Genomic DNA, 7,235 nt, shown 5'->3' with positions numbered 1-7,235 from the left:
AAAATATATTCCATGCAAATAGAGACCAAAAGAAAGCAGGAGGAGCAATACTCATATCAGATAAAATAGACTTTAAAACAAAGGCTGTGAAAAGAGACAAAGAAGGACACTACATAATGATCAAAGGATCAATCCAAGAAGAAGATATAACAGTTATAAATATATATGCACCCAACATGGGACCACACAATACGTAAGACAAATGCTAACAAGTATGAAAGGGGAAATTAATAATAACACAATAATAGTGGGAGACTTTCGGAGAAGGCAATGGCCCCCACTCCAGTACTCTTGCCTGGAAAATCCCATGGACAGAGGAGCCTGGTAGGCTGCAGTCCATGCGGTCGCTAAGAATCGGACACGACTGAGCGACTTCACTTTCACTTTTCACTTTTATGCACTGGAGAAGGAAATGGCAACCCACTCCAGTGTTCTTGCCTGGAGAATTCCAGGGATGGGGGAGTCTGGTGGGCTGCCGTCTATGGGGTCACACAGAGTCGGACACGACTGAAGTGACTTAGCATAGCATAGCATAGTGGGAGACTTTAATACCCAACTCACACCTATGGATAGATCAACTAAACAGAAAAGTAACAAGGAAACACAAACTTTAAATGATACAATAGACCAGTTAGACCTAATTGATATCTATAGGACATTTCACCCCAAAACAATGAATTTCACCTTTTTCTCAAGTGCACATGGAACCTCCTCCAGGATAGATCACATCCTGGGCCATAAATCCAACCTTGGTCAATTCAAATAAATTGAAATCATTCCAAGCATCTTTTCTGACCACAATGCAGTAAGATTAGATGTCAATTACAGGAGAAAAACTGTTAAAAATTCCAACATATGGAGGCTAAACAACACGCTGCTGAATAACCAACAAATCACAGAAGAAATCAAAAAAGAAATCAAAATTTGCATAGAAACGAATGAAAATGAAAACACAACAACCCCAAACCTGTGGCACACTGTAAAAGCAGTGCTAAGGGGAAGGTTCATAGCAATACAGGTATACCTCAAGAAACAAGAAAAAAGTCAAACAAATAACCTAACTCTACACCTAAAGAAACTAGAAAAGGAAGAAATGAAGAGCTCCAGGGTTAGTAGAAGGAAAGAAATCTTAAAAATTAGGGCAGAAATAAATGCAAAAGAAACAAAAGAGACCATAGCAAAAATCAACAAAGCCAAAAGCTGGTTCTTTGAGAACTTAAATAAAATTGACAAACCATTAGCCAGACTCATCAAGAAACAAAGGGAGAAAAATCAAATCAACAAAATAAGAAATGAAAAAGGAGAGATCACAACAGACAACACAGAAATACAAAGGATCATAAGAGACTACTATCAGCAATTATATGCCAATAAAATGGACAACTTGGAAGAAATGGACAAATTCTTAGAAAAGTACAACTTTCCAAAACTGAACCAGGAAGAAATGGAAAATCTTAGACCCATCACAAGCACGGATGAAACTATAATCAGAAATCTTCCAGCAAACAAAAGCCCAGGTCCAGACGGCTTCACAGCTGAATTCTACCAAAAATTTAGAGAAGAGCTAACACCTATCCTACTCAAACTCTTCCAGAAAATTGCAGAGGAAGGTAAACTCATTCTATGAGGCCACCATCACCCTAATACCAAAACCTGACAAAGATGCCACAAAAAAAGAAAACTACAGGCCAATATCACTGATGAACATAGATGCAAAAATCCTTAACAAAATTCTAGCTATCAGAATCCAACAACACATTAAAAAGATCATACATCATGACCAAGTGGGCTTTATCCCAGGGATGCAAGGATTCTTCAATATCCGCAAATCAATCAATGTAATACACCACATTAATAAATTGAAAAATAAAAACCATATGATTATCTCAATAGATGCAGAGAAAGCCTTTGACAAAACTCAACATCCATTTATGATAAAAACCCTCCAGAAAGCAGGAATAGAAGGAACATACCTCAACATAATAAAAGCTATGTATGACAAACCCACAGCAAACATTATCGTCAATAGTAAAAATTGAAAACATTTCCCCTAAAGTCAGGAAGAAGACAAGGGTGCCCACTCTCACCACTACTATTCAACATAGTTTTGGAAGTTTTGGCCACAGCAATCAGAGCAGAAAAAGAAATAAAATGAATCCAAATTGGAAAAGAAGTAAAACTCTCACTGTTTGCAGATGACCTGATCTTTTACATAGAAAACCCTAAAGACTCCACCAGAAAATTACTAGAGCTAATCAATGAATATAGTAAAGTTGCAGGATATAAAATTAACACACAGAAATCCCTTGCATTCTTATACACTAACAATGAGAAAACAGAAAGAGAAATTAAGGAAAAAATTCCATTCACCATTGCAATGAAAAGAATAAAACACTTAGGAATATATCTACCTAAAGAAACAAAAGACCTATATGTAGAAAACTATAAAACACTGGTGAAAGAAATCAAAGAGGACACAAATAGATGGAGAAATATACCGTGTTCAAAGATCAGAAGAATCAATATAGTGAAAATGAATATACTATCCAAAGCAATCTATAGATTCAATGAAATCCCTATCAAGATACCAACGGTAGTTTTCACAGACCTAGAACAAATAATTTCACAATTTGTATGGAAATACAAAAAAACCAAAATAGCCAAAGCAATCTTGAGAAAGAAGAATGGAACTGAAGGAATCAACCTGCCTGACTTCAGGCTCTACTACAAAGCCACAGTTATCAAGACAGTATGGTACTGGCACAAAGACAGAAATATAGATCAATGGAACAAAATAGAAAGCCCAGAGATAAATCCATGCACCTATGGTCACCTTATCTTCGACAAAGGAGGCAAGAATATACAATAAAGAAAAGACAATCTCTTTAAGAAGTGCTGGGAAAACTGGTCAACGACTTGTAAAAAAATGAAACTAGAACACTTTCTGACATCATACACAAAAATAAACTCAAAAAGGATTAAAGATATAAACATAAGGCCAGAAACTATAAAACTCGTAGAGGAGAACATAGGCAAAACACTCTCTGACATAAATCATAGCAGGATCCTCTATGACCCACCTCCCAGAATATTGGAAATAAAAGCAAAAATAAACAAATGGGACCTAATTAAAATTAAAAGCTTTTGCACAACAAAGGAAACTATAAGCAAAGTGAAAAGACAGCCTTCAGAATGGGAGAAAATAATAGCAAACGAAGCAACTGACAAAGAATTAATCTCAAAAATATACAAGCAACTCCTGCAGCTCAATTCCAGAATTCCTGGTCTGCTCTCCAGACTCTAAAGTGAACAGTAGGAGAACAAAGGCAGCCAAGCAAAGACTGAATCCTGAGGCTGACAGAGCACCTGTTGGGGCTTCCTGGGAGCAGCATCACCTGCAGAAAAGAAAGAGGCCTTTGTCCAGGAGGCTGAGGAACTCCTTTCACTTTCCTGGGGCTGCCCCTCCCCAACCCACCCTCCAGCCCCGCCATCACTGAGGGGCTTGTATGTCCTCCACCCCCACCCCCACCCCAGGCCCAGCAGCTTCTTGTCACCTCCTCCTTCCTTCCTGCATCATAGAGTCACCCCAGGCCCTGACACCCCCTGCTCAGGCTCAGAACTGGAGCCAGTGAGGAATCAATCTGCTCCCTTTACTCAGGTCCGGATACTCCCCAAGGAGGAGGATCCAAAAGGACCAGGGAGCAGGTCCCCGGAGGAGGGGCCTTGCTTCCTGACAGTCTAGGGGGGCTGCAGGCAAACTTCCTTCCTTTGCTCCCCTCCAGCCTCTGAGCCAGCAGCACACACAGCTCTCAGGACCAGGGTCCCTGGTCCCCATCTCTTCCTGGTCCTGCCCAGCTGGGCGCCTCCACCCCAGCTCAGGCTCACCATTCCCAGGCACCTCTGCTCAAGGCAGGGCAGCTCAGTGATGGAGGCTCTGGGTCCCCAGGAGGCTGGTGATGTGCAGGCCACACTGAGTCAGAACTCCTGCTGCTCCAGGAGCACAGGCCTGGCCTCAGCCCTTCTCACAGTCTCTGCTGTGGGGCTCCTGCCTTGCCTGCTGTGACCCAAGCCACTTCCTGTGAGAACAGGCCTTTGGAATTGGGTCTGCAAAGGCCTTCCCACCCCTTCCTCCTGGGATGAGAGCCTGGCCCCTCTCATCTTGGCCCCTGGGTGGGTCCCCTCCCCGCTGACACATCATGTGGAGCCCCCGTGCTGCTCTCAGCCCCCATGAGTCCTGCCCTTGCCCTGAGTGCCTGCTGTTCTCACACCACCTACTGGGGGCCCTGTCAGCCAGCAGTCTGTGCTCAGTCAGGGGACCTGGCTGAACCCTTTAAGCATCAATAGGCCCTCAGCCTAGTGAGGGCCCCTCCCTTTTCACAATGTCACCTGACAGTGGGGACTTTTCAGAACTCAGGGCTGAGCTTGTCGAGTTCTGCTCTCAGGTGATATGGGGTCTTTCCCCCTGCTCATTTCCAGGATGAGGAGGTTCAGTGAGGGGAGGGGTTGGCTGGGGTTCACCTTCCCTGGCCTCACACCAGGCCCCATGCCCCTGCCTTCCCTCTGAATTCTGCCCTCAGTACCTGTTCCTGGAAAGGACTCAGCCCAGGAAGACAGTTATGATGAAACTGGTGAGGAGCATGGGAGGATCCAGGCTTTGGACTTGATGGCTGTGGCCGTGGGCTGCAAGGTAGAGGGGCCCGTGGTTGGTGATGCTGCAAGGAGAGTAAGAGTGAAGCCCTTGTCCAGACCCCAAACTAAGCTGATGCCTCCTTGCCCCCCTGACTCAGGTACCCCTACTTTTCACAGTTTACACACATCACATGGAGGCCCCTGAGATAGATCCTCAGGTGAGATGGGGGGAAGGGAGTAGTCCAGTCCTCAGGGGGCTCTGACAGCTGATGGGGGAGCAAGGTTTCCAATACAGCCACTGAGTCCTGCTGTGACATGGAGATGGTGACATGAAAATGGAGTCCTCAGGAGCTGACAGCAGAGGTGGTATTGACAGATTTCCAGAAGTAGGATTGGTGACATTTGAAAAATGATTCTGGAAAGAGGGTAGAGTGAGAAATAAATCCATGAAATTAAAAAGATATCTACAGGTTTGGGATCAGCAAAAATCCATGTTCAATCGTCCAAAGGCCTGTGCTGTGAGGAGAGACATCAGGGGGTAGAAGAGGAAGGAGGATGACAGAGCATCCTGGGTCATTTCTCTCCCAGGACAACTCACCTCCGATGGATCACATTCTCAAACACACACACACACACACACACACAGGGGTGGATCCATGTCACTATGAGAAGACTATCACTTTCTCCTCCCTTCTCACTTACCCATGGTCTTCAACATTTTCTCCCAGCACGCCATGAAATCCTGAAGCCAAGCCCAACAGTCTCCCATGGAGACCTTCTTCAAGAAGTCAGTCACAGCTCTGTCATTCTCCCACTTCTCTTTCATCCATCTGCCTCCAGGGTGATCCACTCTCCAGTGTCCATTCTCCGAATCAAAGTGGAGTCTCATTTGTCCATTCAAGCCAGGATCTACTGACATGTCTGTCATCCTCATAGCGACATGGCATCCTGGCCTGCAGGGTGAGAGGGTCTGCTCCCACCATGGGAAAGAAAGAGCTCAGCCTTTGGGCTTGACAGATTCTTTGCCCCACCTGGGTCCACCTCCCCTGGGTCCACGTCACATGGGCCCAGCTCATCTGGCCCTGGTCTCTCATGCAATAGCTGCTCTTTCCACTGGACAGCTAGGGAAGGACCAATATCCAACTGTATTTTTAAGCCTCCAATTTGCTCCTCCTGTACTTGGACTTTCTAACGTACCTGTGACTGTGTGTTTCTCCATTGTAAAGTCGCGCAGTTGGTCCCTGATGTCTCTGAGTATTTCGATCTGTGTTTCCCAGGCCTTTAGGGTTTCACTTCTTCTCCCAATGGACTTGTGAATATGATCTTAGCATGACGACAATCATAGGAGAGAAAAACCTCTCTGTCCACCTGGCCTTGAACCTCACAGCACGGCTGTCCAGGTCTGGGCTGAGGATTGACAGTGAAGTTAAAGGAAAGAGAGTGAGGATCTGTGAAGGCAAACCGCAGTGAGGGTGAGGTTGGGAGAAGAAGACCCATAGGCCTCTTCCCCCAGTTCTGTGAGAGCAGAGTAGGCTGCAGGGCTGGGCTGACAGAGTGGCATGGCCCACCTGTCCCCCACCCCCTCACCAGTTACGACTGAGGAAGATGATGAAGCCTCAGTCAGGCAAGAAACACCACAACCCTGGATATGCCCCATTTCCACTCTGCCCACAAGCTCCGCATGTGGCACTAACTGACACATATATTTCCCAGGGATGGGCCAGGCTGATTCAGAAGGAAAGGCCTAAACGCAGAGGACTGTCAGCTTCTCTCTGAGTGTCCTGTGGGAGATGCAGAGGGTGAGGGGTCTGTTCCTGAGGAAGCGGATCACAGCCAGAGGGGCTGAGGGTGGGGAGGATGAGCTCAGAACCCAAACCTAGATAAGGGATAGTTTATAATCACGGGTCACTGGGCTTAGCAAGGTCGGGGAGACGTGGTGATCTCCCACTAGGATGGGTCTTGGAAACCTAGAAAAAGGCCTGGCTCACATGGCATGAAAGAGAAAATCTAGAACTTCCGAGGCAGGTGGTAGAGGAGGGGATCCAAGGCTCAGAGAAGTGAATCTGCCAGGGTGGACACGGTGTGAAAGGGCAGGAAAGAGTGCAGTCCACCAGCTTCATGGGAAAGCCTGATGGACTCCATGGAGCCTGAGAGGAAAGCGTGGATGAGAAGCATCTCCAATAGCTCAAAGATGACTTTTGCAGAAGGTCAGGGATGGTGATAGGACATGGTGTTCCTGTGGGCTTCTATCAGGAACAGGGATGGAAGTTGTGGAAAAATCAGATTCAGGTGGGGGTGCTCTAGGTCAGCAGAAAAGTAGGTGCAGTGGTCAAAGTGATTAGGGAGTCTCAATGCCAGCCAGGGCCTGACTGCAGAGAATATGATGCTGGCTCATAGCACAGGGCGATCCTAAAGGCAAGCAGATGGGCATGAACCTAGATACAAACTGTACCATTGAAAGAAATAAAGAGAGACAGAACACAGGGCTGGATGATCAGGAAGCCAAAGGCAGTCATCCCTACCAAACACCTGATCCAGGCCCATTTTCTGAATCTGAGCCACTTCTCAGAAGGCATCACTGGAGAAGGAAGCCACGTTCTAAAGAG

General features: G+C 46.0%; 1 pseudogene; it reads right to left on the bottom strand.

The window, feature by feature from the left end:
- Nucleotides 1–4,597: 4,597 nt before the first annotated feature.
- On the bottom strand, nucleotides 4,598–6,126 carry LOC129659923 (UL16-binding protein 1-like; annotated as a pseudogene).
- Nucleotides 6,127–7,235: the final 1,109 nt, after the last annotated feature.

This window comes from Bubalus kerabau, chromosome 9 (assembly GCF_029407905.1).
Source record: "Bubalus kerabau isolate K-KA32 ecotype Philippines breed swamp buffalo chromosome 9, PCC_UOA_SB_1v2, whole genome shotgun sequence".
Taxonomy (NCBI): Eukaryota; Metazoa; Chordata; class Mammalia; order Artiodactyla; family Bovidae; genus Bubalus; species Bubalus kerabau.
The sequence above is the reverse complement of the archived record's forward strand: the minus strand, read 5'-3'. Positions and strand labels throughout refer to the sequence as shown.